Source organism: Oryctolagus cuniculus, chromosome 4, assembly GCF_964237555.1.
Source record: "Oryctolagus cuniculus chromosome 4, mOryCun1.1, whole genome shotgun sequence".
Taxonomy (NCBI): domain Eukaryota; kingdom Metazoa; phylum Chordata; class Mammalia; order Lagomorpha; family Leporidae; genus Oryctolagus; species Oryctolagus cuniculus.
This window is the reverse complement of record NC_091435.1, coordinates 55,039,593-55,053,366: the sequence shown is the minus strand read 5'-3', so window position 1 is coordinate 55,053,366 and position 13,774 is coordinate 55,039,593. Positions and strand designations below refer to the sequence as shown.

The following is a 13,774-nucleotide window of genomic DNA, read 5'->3' as shown; positions in this document are numbered from 1 at the left end:
CGCCGGCCGCGGCGGCCATTGGAGGGTGAACCAACGGCAAAAGGAAGACCTTTTTCTTTGTCTCTCTCTCTCACTGTCCACTCTGCCTGTCCAAAAAAAAAAAAAAAAAAAAAAAAAAAAAAAAAAAAGAACCCTTGGTGAGAACACTGAGTGCCAAGGAGATTGGGAGCAGAGGGCTCACAAAGATAAGCCATCAGTCGAAGAAATAAACCTGGTTTGACATGTTTAGCCCAAAGTCACTGTCTCTTTCAATGACTTAGAGTCACTTAAGAGACACACAAGTAAAAAACATCTTTTCATTTGAGTGTAATTGTCTGATCTTCATGATGAAATGTGCTCACAAGGATCTACACATCTCAACGAACAGGCTTGACACAGACAAGGAAGTAACTGGCAAGGAGGAGCTGAGGTCACTGACCCTTCCCTAAAATCTCACCTACTACATCAAAATCCTTCCCCCTATTTGCATTATGGAAAACCACAGTTTCCAGTGCTGGCCAAAAACAACCAACATGGAGGTTGATGTTGTGATACAGTGGGTTAAGCCACCACCTGTAACATCTGCATCTCATATGAGTACCAGTTCAAGTCCCAGCTGTTCTACTTCTGATCCAGCTCACTGCAAATGCACCTGGGAAAGCAGCGGAAGATGGTCCAAATGTGTATGCCCCATCACCCTCATAGGAGACCTGGATGAAATTCTGGGCTCTTGGCTTCAGCCTGGATCAGCCCCAATGGCTGCAGCCATTAGGGAAGTGAACCAGTAGATGGAAAAATCTCTTTTTCTCTCCCTCTTTGCCTCTCTCTATAACTTTGCCTTTCAAATAAATAAATAAACTCAAACCAAAAAATACCCAATATGGTTGCTGACTATGTCCCCTTGATGACCTATAACTAGCTGTAATATCATAATAAAATCATCATGGCTGACATTCCTACTCCCATTTTGTACATGACACCGTGACACTTCCAAGACTTCCAAAAAAGGGAAGGAAATGGGCAGTACTCAAACCCTGTCCCCAAATATTCCCCCTATGAATATTCAAGTAAATCCCAGCCCAGACATCACATAAAAGGATAACCTCAAACTTGGGTGAAACTCAAGCATGCCCACATTCCTTCTTGAGTGTGTGCTTTTGCTTAGCTAAGAATAAATCTTATTCCTCTGATAATGTTCACCTTCTTGTCTTTGAGTTCTTTCTTATATTAGAGACAAAAATATGGACCCAGCCATTCCACGACTTCCATGGTGAGCCAGCCAGGGGGTAGGTGAAAGCCTACCAAGAAATCAGACGGAGAATATTCCTCCCAACTTTCACCACCATTATGCTTGAGGATCTTGGTTTTGTTCTGTCTTTCTCTCTTTCACTCCATTCTGACCCACCAAAAACTAATTCCTCTTAACTGTGTCTGCTCCTTCCTGTGACAGCTGGAGGTGAGAGGGCCAAGAGCTGGCACCATGCAGATTGGACTCCACTGGGTCCTTCATGAAGAAGATACATAAGCGTTGTTGGGACTTGTTCCCAGGCTGTGCAGAAACCACAGGATCCCCTTGTTTCTGTCATCATCTGGCCATAGACATTTTGTGTTGCCTGATTTCTCTTTTGTTTCCACCTTCTGAACCTCCAGTCTTTTTGCTCCATTGCGATGAGAGTCCCCATAACATATCTTACCATCCTTACCAATGAGCTTTTTGTTCCCATGAAGTAAGTCTCCATTGATACATGGCAAATCTGTCATCCTCTGATTCCTAAGAACACTTGCTGTCTCCGTGGAAAATCCTTTGGCATGTGGTCACCCTCACACTCCTGCCTTCAATACCTATATGACCCCAACAGCCACCATTTATTTTGGAGTTCTGCTTTCTCCAGGATTTGTTACAGTGTTGGCATCTCCCATATCCACGGCAATGCCCAGAACAAGGGGTTTGGATGTGGTCCTAGGATATGACTGACATGGGCTCTAAGGCATACACCCTTCCAGAGTTTCTCCATCTTCCTCAAAAGAAGAACCCTCTACCTTTCAATTTCAGGATTCTTTGAACAGTCATATTAAACTGCTACAGGCTGGATCTGAAAAGGCAAGCAAGCTACCACTTTGCTAAAACACTCAAGATGAGTCCTAAAATCTTTTGTGACCAAGTGCATTCACACACACCCAACACTTCATAGAAAGCCCTAGGGATCACAGACACCTGGGCAAAATGAAGGAGCCCAAGAATGCTCAGATGCCTCAGACTGTATTTGAGATCTGGGATGCCAGGTCTGAACAGGTCCACAAGGGGGCTCCCTGGGGATACTGGAGCTCTAAAGGACACGACTAAGATCCTCGTTCACCAGATCCAACGTGGTCCACTGATAGGGCTCTGAGCTATGACCCACTCCTTGTATGACCCACTCCTTTGCTTATCTTCCATTTTTTCTCTCCCTAGGTCATAAAAGAGGCTCTTTCGATCATGGGTAACCCCCCACTATGGCCCATGGACTTACCCCTTGGTTGCCTCGTTAAAATAGGAAACATTTAGATGAGATGTTCTAAATAAGAAAAAGCTTATTTTATTTTGCAGCACTGTTTGGCCACCAAGCAGGACCCTCAACTTTAACAATATCCTCTAACTTGACCTCTTCTCTAAGAGACAACAAAAATAGTAAGACATTCCTTATGCTTGGCCCTTCATGACACTCTTCCAAAATCCCACCCTTAGGGGAAGCTGTGGACTCTATTACACCCACACACCCCTAGAGACACCAGATTCAAAAGAGCAGCAGATAATGTGCCTGGGGAAGCAACAGAGGATGGCCCAAGTACTTGGGCCCCTGCACCCACGTGGGAGACCCAGAAGAAGCTCCTGGCTCCTGGCTTCAGATCCACCCAGCTCTGGCATTGCTGCCATCTGGGGACTGAACCAGCAGATGGAAGATCTCTCTCTTCATCTTTATGTCTCTTCCTCTTGCTCTGTAACTCTGCTTTCCAAGTAAATAAAATAAATATATTTAAAAATAAAATGGCAAACAAAAGGGCAGCAGATAGATATGGTGGATCCCACTATTGAGCTGTCCTCCACCATTCAGGGCTCATCCACATCAAGATCACCTTGACCCATCACTGGAACCATCACAGGGAGTGATAAGTCCTCCTCTACTCCCATGAGTCCTGATTCTCTCTCCCCCTCCTACTAGCCCCTCACCTCCACCCTACAACATAATCTGCCCCCCTCTACCATAGAGTAGTCTGCCTAGAATCGCTTATAGTGGGATCTCCTTTTTTCTCCATGACTGACATCAATGTAAGCAAAAGTTAGGGAGGTTTCCGGAAGACCCTAATAAATTTACTTGGGAATTTCAGGGACTAACTCTGACCTTCAACCTTATATGGGGTGATCTACACATTATCCTGTCTACTTCTTACAATCATGAAAAAAAAAATAATGGATCTGAGCCAAGACCCAGGCCCATACTAAATCTTTGGGAGGCTCAGCAACCTAATTACTATGACACGGTAGCCGTGCAGTCTCACAGATGGATGCTAATAGAGTTACCAGCATGGCCATGATGATTCAAAGTGCTGAGGTCAGACAGTGACCTGTCTATTGGCTGGGATGAGAAAATGGATTGTAAAATTTATAAGTGATGATAAAACCAGGGAGATAACATAAGAAGATAATTTAGCCTTATTCCAAGGATGAGGACTTTAAATGTCTACTGGGGCCAGCGTTGTAGTGTAAGTGAGTAAAGCTGCCATCTGCCACACTGGCATCCCATATGGGCACCGGTTTGAATCCCAGCTACTCCACTTCTGATTCAGCTCCCTGATAATGCAGCTGGAAAAGCAGCAAAGTGCTTGGGCCTTTGCACCCACATGGGAAACCTGGAAGAAGCACTGGACTCCAGGCTTTGGTCTGGCCCAGCCTGGGCCATTGCAGCCATTTGGGGAACAAAGCAGTGGATGAAAGATCCCTCTCTCTCTCTCTCTCTCTGCTTCTCCCTCTTTATCTGCCTTTAAAATAAATAGAATAAATCTTAAAATAAAAAGTCTACTAACATAGACCCTAGCTCTCCTGATGAACATGTCTTATTTGGTATACAATTCAACAGCCATCACTAAATATTTTCTTTTTATTTATTTATTTATTTGAGAGATAGAGTTACACAGTGAGAAAGAGAGACAGAGAGAAAGGTCTTCCTTCTGTTGGTTCACTCCCCAAAATGGCCGCTACTGCCGGAGCTACACTGATCCGAAGCCAGGAGCCAGGTGGTTCCTCCTGGTCTCCCATGCGGGTGCAGGGCCCAAGCACTTGGGCCATCCTCCACTGCCCTCCTGGGCCACAGCAGAGAGCTGGACTGGAAGAGGAGCAACCGGGACTAGAACCCGGCACCCATATGGGATGCCGGCGCTGCAGGCGGAGAATTAACCAAGTGAACCACAGTGCCGGCCCCCATCCCTAAAATTTTCTTGGAGGAAACTCCAGAAACTGGCAATGGGACCCCATATTCCCAAGAACCATATAAAACCCATAAAAATCATTTGGTCTGTCCCTGTCAAGGTAACTGCAGAGGGGACTAGAAATTCAACAAACCCATAGCAGGCCAATTTTAAGTTCATAATTTGTATACCCTGCAAACAATATTGTAAGTACTCAAAATGTCCCTTGTCAAAAACCAAAAATTTTCCCCAACCCTGCAAACATTCTAGAGATCAAAGGGCACAAATGGCTAACAGGAAGACTTCTTACTGTATATCTGATTTCTCCTTGTAGATTTTCCAGAGGTATTCTCCAGGTATGCCAAGTCCTTAACCTAGATACTTTTCTACCATCTGCAAAGCTGACTCACTTTTCTACTCCAGTAGAAATGATCTACAAGATGAATCTCTGGACAACCCAGATGTTGAATGGTTCATTGATCATAGTATTTTCATGAAGGAAGAGATTGAAAAGGCAGGATATGCCATAGTAGGTGTCACTCAAGTTGTGGAGGCCAAGGCATTACCACCCAATATTTCAGATCAAATGGTCAAATTCAGATTAGATTAGAGGCTCAAAAGTGGGGAAAGGGGGCTGGTGCTACAGTGCAGTGGGTTAAGCTGCTGTCTGAAGCACCAGCATCCCATATGGGTACCAGTTCAAGTTCCAGCTACTCCACTTCCCATCCAGCTCCCTGCTAATATGCCTGGGAAAGCAACAGAAGATGCCCAAGTTCTTGAGCCCCTGCAATCATGTGGGAGACCTGAAAGAAGCTCCTGGCTCCTGACTTCAGCCCGGTCCAGACTTGGCCATTGCAGTGAACAGACTGCAAATTAAAATTAAATTTAAAACAGACTCCAAATACACTTCCCTGATGCTATACACTTTTCTCATGTGTGATCCCTCCAGACAATTTGGAAAAAAGAGGACTACTGACTGCAAAACAAATCATCCGTTAAACGTGGCCAAGAACCATCAGATAACTTTGGAACCTCAAGAGGTGGCTGTTATTTATTGCAGATGACACCAAAAAGGAGAACAGCCATATCACTAGAGGAAATGGGCTCTGAGTGAAAAATTATCAAAGAAATGCATGACTCTACCCATCCTGGAAGAGAAGTCCTAATTCAAATAGTCTCCATGTCTTTAGAAGAAAACGCCACATACTGTTAGAAAGGAAAAGACCCAATCTTGTCTTCACATCAAGCCACCTCCCCTACTCACTCTCATACAAAGGAGATAAACCTTCCACAGTGGGGACTGGCAGACAGACTTTACCACCATGCCCCCCGAAATGGTCACAAATATTTATTAGTTTTTTTACAGATACTGTCACTGAAATGGACAGAAGTCTTTCCAACCCAAATAGAAAAGGAATAAGAAGTATCCAATGTCCTACTAAAAGAAATAATTTCCTGTTTTCTTGGGTTTCCAAGATCCCTCCAGAATGAACCCGGGTCCTCCTTTGTCACAAAGCAGATGGTCACTCTCTGGGAATCTCCTCCCACCTGCATGCCTCTTGGGAACCCCAATCCACAGACAAGATAGAAAGGTCAATCATTATCTTAAAAGGACTCTGGCTAAGCTATGCCAAGAGACCTCAGAATCCTTATTCAAGCTATTTCCCATTGCCCCCCTTAGGATGAAGGTGGCAACCAAGGCTACCCTACAGCTAAGCCTTTTGAGACGTTATATTGGAGGTCCTCCCTTACCTCCAACATCGTTTTCAGTTTAGAAACCCAAGATCAAATAAAGTGTATTATCAATTTAGATATGGTACAGAACGCTCTGACAGCATATGGCAATAAGATTCTCCTAGTGCCAGATTCCAAAAATCATGACTAAACAACCTCCCCAGGAAATCTAGTTTTGTTATAAGCTTGGAGAGAAGGATCTCCCTCTGACCAATTACAGCCTAACTGGAAAGGACCTTCTCAGGTGTTAATTAGCACTCCTACTGCAGTTAAATTACAGGGACTTTCTAGTTGGGTTTATCTGTCAACAATCAAACCTCAAGGATAATTTGGACTACTTCTTCCAATATTTTATATTACTTCTTAAATCCTCAATACCACCCAAAGGTAAAGATGACAAAAAAAAAAAAAAATACAGATCAGCTCCTAACCAATGCCCTTTCATCACCAAAATAATCTTTCTTTCTTCCTTAGATACACAAAAAGCTACAAAGAGTAGACATTTTCAGCAGCTTTATGAGAAAAAAATTAGTACTTTAGACATAATTAGAAAACATACACCATGAATGAATCAAGGTTTTTATGCTACAGCTATATCTATGCTATGATGTCTATTTAGAGCCAAACATGAAATGGTTGATAAAAATTGTTAATTGCTTAAATATTCACATACAAAGAATGATGTTGATAATGTTAGATTCTTACTTATAGCATTTACAAAAACTGACTCAATGGATGAAAGGCTAAAGCTATAAAATTCTTTTTTACTATTTATTTATTTTATTTATTTGAAAATCAGAGGAGAGAGAGAAAAAGAGAGAGAGAGGGAGGGAGAGAGAGCGCTATCTCCCATCTACTGGTTCACTTCCCAAATACCCACTAAGTCAGAGCTAGTTCCGGCTAAAGTCAGGAGCTAGAAACTCATTCTGGGTCTCCCATGTGGGTGGCAGGGACCCAACTACTTCAGCCTTCACCTGCTGCTGCCCAGAGTGCATATTAGGAGGAAGCTAAAATTGAGAGCGGAGCCAGGATCCAAAGTGGGGCCTTCTCATTACGGATATGGGTGTCCCAATGAGTGTCTTAACTGCTATGCTAAACATCTGCCCCAGAACTATAAAATTCCTAAAGGAAGACCACGGAAAAAGGTTCAAGACATTGGATTTAGCAACAATACATTGGATTCAGCACCAAAAGCACAAGCAACAAAAGAAAAACTAGGTAAGTTGGATTGCATCAAGTGAACAACCTTTATACATCAAAAGATACTATCAACAGAGTGAAATGGTAATCCAAAAATGGGAGGCAATATTTGCAAATCATATACCTGATAAGAAATATGTAAAGAAATCTTACAGTGCAACAACAAATTCTGACTTTAAAATGGGCAAAATATTTGAATATATAGGCATTTCTTTAAAGAAGACATACAAATTATCAATGAATACATGAAAAGATGCTCAACATCACTAATCATTAGGGGAAAGCAAATAAATAGCCACAAAGAGATACCACTTCACACCCATTGGGATGATTATTATTTTAAAACACAAAAATATAAAATAACAAGTATCGGCAAGGATGTGGACAAATTGGGACTTTTGTGTATTGCTGATGGGAACACAGGATAAAATGGTGCAGATGCTGGCTTTCATGTTTTTAGTGATTCCTCAAAACATGAAAAACATAACTGAAAAATGATCCAATAATTTCACTTCTGAGAATATACCCAAAAGAATTAAAAGCAGGGACTCAAATAGATATTTGCATACTTCTGCTCACAGCAGAAATACACACAATAACCAAGAGATGATGCATTATTAGTCAGAGGTCAGAGTTCTCCAGAGAAACAGACCATTAACACACACACACACACACACACACACACAGTACCTCAAAATTTTCATGGAATAATTGAATTAAAAGATAAGTTTATTTTGGCACAAAAAAATATTTAAAACCCCATGCATAAATTTTTTTCCATAATATGCATTTTCATGAACATTTTGAAAACTGCTTATATGCATGGACAGAGAAGAAAGAGGAGGGAGGGAGAGACAGAGAAGGGGGGGAGGGAGATTGGTTTTAGAAACTGGCTTACAATCCCACTCCTTGGAATTTACCCAAAGGAATTTAAATTGGCAAACAAAAAAGAGGTCTGCAGCCTAATGTTTATTGCAGCTCAATTCACAATAGCTGAGACCTGGAACCAACCTAAATGCCCATCAACGGTAGACTGGATAAAGAAATTATGGGATATGTACTCTTTAGAATACTATACCGCAGTAAGAAACAACGAAATCCAGTCATTTGCAACAAAATGGAGGAATCTGGAACACATCATGCTGAGTGAAATAAGCCAGTCCCAAAGGGACAAATACCATATGTTCTCCCTGATCGGTGACGACTGACTGAACACCAAGAGGGAAACCTGTTGGAGTGAGGTGGACACTATGGGAAACGGTGGCTTGATCAGCATAGCCCTGACTGTTAATGAACAACTTAATACATTATCCCTCTTAGTAGTTTTTTTTATCTGTTCTACTTAATATGACTGGTTTAATTCTGTAATTATCACACAGTTATTCTTAAGTGTTGAAAATTAACTGAAATGTGATCCCTGTTGAACATGGGAGTGGGAATGGGAGAGGGAAGGGATGTATAATTTGGGACATGCTCAGGCTGACTTGCCCCAAGTGGTGGAGTTGGAAGCATACCAGGGGATTCCAATTCAATCCCATCGAGGTGGCATGTACCAATGCCATCTCACTGTTCCAGGTGATCAGTTTCAGTTCACAGTTGGTCATGGTGGAGGGACTGGGAGTCAAAGGGAGCACATAGACAAGTCTAGTACCTGCTAACGCTAACTGATGGAGTAAATAAAGGGGAGAGTGATCCAACATGGGAAGTGAGATACTCAGCAGACTCATAGAATGGCAGATGTCCTAAATAGCACTCTGGCCTCAGAATCAGCCCTAAAGGCATTCGGAGCTGGCTGAAAAGCTCATGAGAGTATTTCAGGCATGGAAAGCCAAGACACTCTGGCAAAAGATCTCTGCGAGTGAGATCCCAGTGGAAAGAACAGGTCATCAAAGAAGGAGGTACCTTTCTCTGAAGGGAGGAGAGAACCTCCACTTTGACTATGACCTTGTCTAAACAAGATAAGAGTCGGAGAACTCAGAGGGCTTCCATAGCCTTGGAAACTCATGACTGCTGCATAGGGAGATTACTGATGCCATAGACAGGAGTGTCAATTGGTAAAGTCAACAACAGGAGTCACTGTGCACTTACTCCTCATGTAGGATCTCTATCCTTAATGTGCTGTACATTGAGATTTAATGCTATAACGAGTACTCAAACAATATATTTCACTTTGTGTTTCTATGGGGGTGCAAACTGTTGAAATCCTTACTTAATGCATACTAAACTGATCCTCTGTAAAAAAAAAAAAAAAAAAAGAAAAGAAATTATCAATTCCCAACTTGACTCTCACTGGGATTAAACATGACAATAGGTCTGCTCTGATTTCATCATCATTTAAAAAAAATCATCTATTATTTTTCACTTTATGTTTCTGTGTGGGAGCAAACTGTTGAAATCCATACTTGATGTATACTAAGCTGATCTTCTGTATATTAAGATAATCGAAAATGAATCTTGATGTGAATGGAAGGGGAGAGGGAGTGGGAAAGGGGAGGGTTGTGGGTGGGAAGGACGGTATGGGGGGGAAGCCATTGTAATCCATAAGTCGTACTTTGGAAATTTATATTCATTAAATAAAAGTTTAAAAAAAAAAAAAAAGAAACTGGCTTACAAAATTATGGAAACAAGTAACTCCAAAATTTGTAGCATAGGCTAGCAGGATGGAGGCTCAGGGTAGAAAAATAGAAGTTGCAATCTCAAGTCCAAGGGCAATGTGGAGGCAGAATTCTCTCTTCAGTGGAAAACAGTCTTTTTCTGAGGTCTTATTTATTGGATGAGGCCTATTCACATAATGAAGGTCATACTCGAAGTTCATTGATGTAAATGTCAATTTCATCTAATAGACACCTTCACAGAAATATTTATAATGATGTTTGATCAAATATCTGGGTACTGTGGCCAAGCTAAGTTGACACATTTTAGATGAGTGCGTAAACAGAAGGTGGTAGGGGCTGGCACTATGGCATTGCAGGTTAAACTTCCACCTGTGGTGCTGGCATCCCATATGGGTGCCAGTTCCTGTCTGAGCTGATCTTCTTCTGGTCCAGCTCTCTACGTATGGCCTGGGAAAGCAGTGGAAGATGGCCCTGAACCCGTGTGGGAGACCCAGAAGAAGCTCCTGGTTCCTGGCTTTGGATCAGTTGCAGCCACTTGGGGAGTGAACAAGAGGATGGAAGACCCCTCTCTCTGTCTCTCCCTCTCTCTATCTGTAACTCTATCTCTCAAATAAATAAATAAAATACTTTCTTTTAAAAGTGGCAGATATATACAGTGGAATATGATTCAGCCTTTAAAGAAGATGAAAATCTGAGACATACTGTAATATGGACGGACCTTGAAGAAATCACGCTAAATAAAATAAGCCAGATAAAAGGACATACATTTTATTATTGCACTCCTGTGAGGTACATGGAGTAGTCAAATTCACAGAGACAGAAAGTAGGACACTGGTTGCCACACACTGGAGGCTATGGGAAGTTATTGTTCAATGGATGTGGAATTCCAGTTTATGATGAAAAAGTTTGGGGAATGGAGGGAGGTGATGCTTTCACAATAGCAATAATGTACTTAATACCACTAAATTATATACTCAAACATGGTTAAAATGGTAAATTTCATGTCATATGTAAATATTTTACCACAATAAAAAAAATGGCTTACCTACCTATAGGCTTTACTAAGAGGCATACACAATGCTACATGCTTTGCACGGATTTCCACATGCAATGCCTTCAGTATTCTCATTTTACCAGTAACACAGAAAATACTAGAGAAAGTGACTTGCTCAAGGTCACATTGCTAAGAGTCAGATCTGAAATTCAAAACCTCACACTTGACTCCACAGTCTGCATGGTTATTCACTTGTACTGAAAAAAACAGTGATTACATTAAGGTGATGAGAACAACAGCTAATTAAAATATTCTTAAATTTTTAAAAGTTTTTTAAGATTTATTTATTCATTTTGAAGGCAGAGAGAGAGATCTTCCATCCGCTCGTTCACTTCCCAAATGGCCACATCAGCTTGGGCTGGACCAGGCCAAAGCCAATAGCCAGGAGCTTCTTCCAGGGTTCCCACAAGGGTGCAGGGGTCCAAGGTCTTGGACCATCTTCTATTGCTTTACTAGGTGCATTAGCAGGGAGCTGGATTGGAAGTGGAGCAGCTGTGACTTGAATCAGTTCCCATATGGGATTTCAGCACTGCAGAGGAAGGCTTACCTTTCAAATACCACAGTGCCGACCCCTAAATTTTAAATATTTATTTATTTTATTTTATTTGAGAGGCAAAATGATGCCAAGAGAGACAGAGATAGAGTTTCCATTCACTGTTTCACTTCTCAAATGTCCACAACACCCAGGGATGGGCCAAGCAGAAGTCAGAACTCCATCTGGGTGGCCCACAAGGCTGGCAGGAACTTGGGCCATCACCTGTCACCTCTCAGGCACGTTTGCAGGAAGCAAAATTGGAAGCAGAGGTGGGACTCAATCCTAGGTGCTCCAATATAGTATGCAGACATCCCAAGCAATGGCTTAATTTGAAACTGCACCACAATGCCTGCCCCCAAATTATATTTTCAAGTTGATTCAATACACTATAAATTTAAAGCATGAGTTTCCTAAAAGATGTCAAATCCAAACTGAATATGATTAATAACTGTAATGTTTTGAAATACAGCCCTATGTTGGCCTTCACGGTGAGAAGTTCTTATACCAAACCCTTGGCATCTCCAGAAACAAGATGAAAAACCAGACTGCTTAAGAAATAGGAGTAGAGGGGCCAGCACTGTGGCCTAGTAGGTTAAGCCTCTGCCTGTGGAGCCAGCATCCCATATGTGTACATAGTTTGTATCCTACCTGGTTCACTTCTGATCCAGCTCTCCACCTATGGCCTGGGAAAGCAGTAAAAGATAGGCCAAGTTCTTGGGCCCCTGCACCCACAAGGGAGACCCAGAAGCTCTCTCAAAGAAATAAATAAAATCTTTAAAAAAGGAAGGAAGGGGGTCAGCACCGTGGCTCACTTGGTTAATCCTCCGCCTGCAGTGCTGGCATCCCATATGGGCACCGGGTTCTAGTCCTGGTTGTTCCTCTTCCAGTCCAGCTCTCTGCTGTAGCCTGGGAAGGCAGTGGAGGATGGCCCAAGTGCTTGGGCCCTGCACCCGCATGGAAGACCAGGAGAAGCACCTGACTCCTGGCTTCGGATCGGCATAGCTCCGGTGTGGTGGCCATTTGAGGGGTGAACCAACAGAAGAAAGACCTTTCTCTCTGTCTTTCTCACTGTCTAACTCTATCTGTCAAATAAAAAAAAAAAGGAAGGAAGGAAGGAAGGAAGGAAGGAAGGAAGGAAGGAAGGAAGGAAGGAAGGAAGGAAGGAATTATGAGTAGAATGTTTACCTGGCATTTGCTCCACTTATTCTAAGTCTTGGGACACTACATCATTTATTTTTTTTAATTGAAAAAAAAAAAAAAAAAACTAGGCCCACAACTTCCTTTTTCAAAAGGGACAGTCATTCAACTAACACATACTGTCTAGTGTAAGTCCAGGCACCATGAGGGGATCGTGTTCAATCCTGACTGATGAAAAAGGGGACTGCGACAGTAGAAGACCTGGCCGAAGACGTTGGATTTCAGTCTCAAAGCATCTTCAAGTTCCCCCACCCCCTTAATGTGCGCAATAAAGCTTTTTGACCTCAAAAAAATTTCACGAAAAGGCAAAGTGCATACCTAGATTGAAACCCATCTCATAAACAAGGAAATTGTTTCCTGTCTCATATTGAGTGAAGTCACTGACAAGGCTTAGGTTGATATTCTGGACTCTGCCTGCAATTTTTATCAATTCAGTCCCTCCAAATGTGCCCCTGCCTCCAGGAATCCTCTTCCCATGGACGGCTTGACTGTCAGCACCACAAGCAACATCAGCAGCCATAGCTGCTCACACACGAAGGCAATGCAGACTCATGGTTTGGGCTCTGGAGTTGGTCGGTCTGGGTCTGCACCTGTCATTTGTGCACCGTGCAATCTTAAGTACAGTGTCTGAATCCTCATCTATAAAAACAGGATACAAATAACCTTTACAGGGTGCTGTGAGGATGGCATCAGTTATGACATGCAGAGGGCTGGCACTGTGGCCCAGTGGGTTAAAGCCCAAGCCTGCAGTGCCAGCATCCCATATGGGTACCAGTTCAAGTCCCAGCTGCTCCACTTCCGACCCAGCTCTCTGCTAATATGCCTGGGAAAGCAGCAGAGGATGACCCAAGTTCTTGGGCCCCTGTACTCATGTGCGAGACCTGGAAGAAGCTCCTGGCTCCTGGTTTTGGATCAGCTCAGCTCTGGCTGTTGTGGCCAGATGGGGAGTGAACTATCAGATGAAAGACTTCTCTCTCTCTCTCTCTCTCTCTCTCTTTCTCTCTTCCTCTACCTCTC

At 42.6% G+C, this 13,774-nt stretch overlaps 1 protein-coding gene across 8 annotated transcripts in view; it reads right to left on the bottom strand.

Annotated features, from left to right (window-relative positions):
• Positions 1–13,774, bottom strand: part of TMEM45A (transmembrane protein 45A) — a 107,661-nt gene that overhangs the window by 90,592 nt on the left and 3,295 nt on the right. The gene's annotated exons all lie outside the window — the stretch shown is intronic.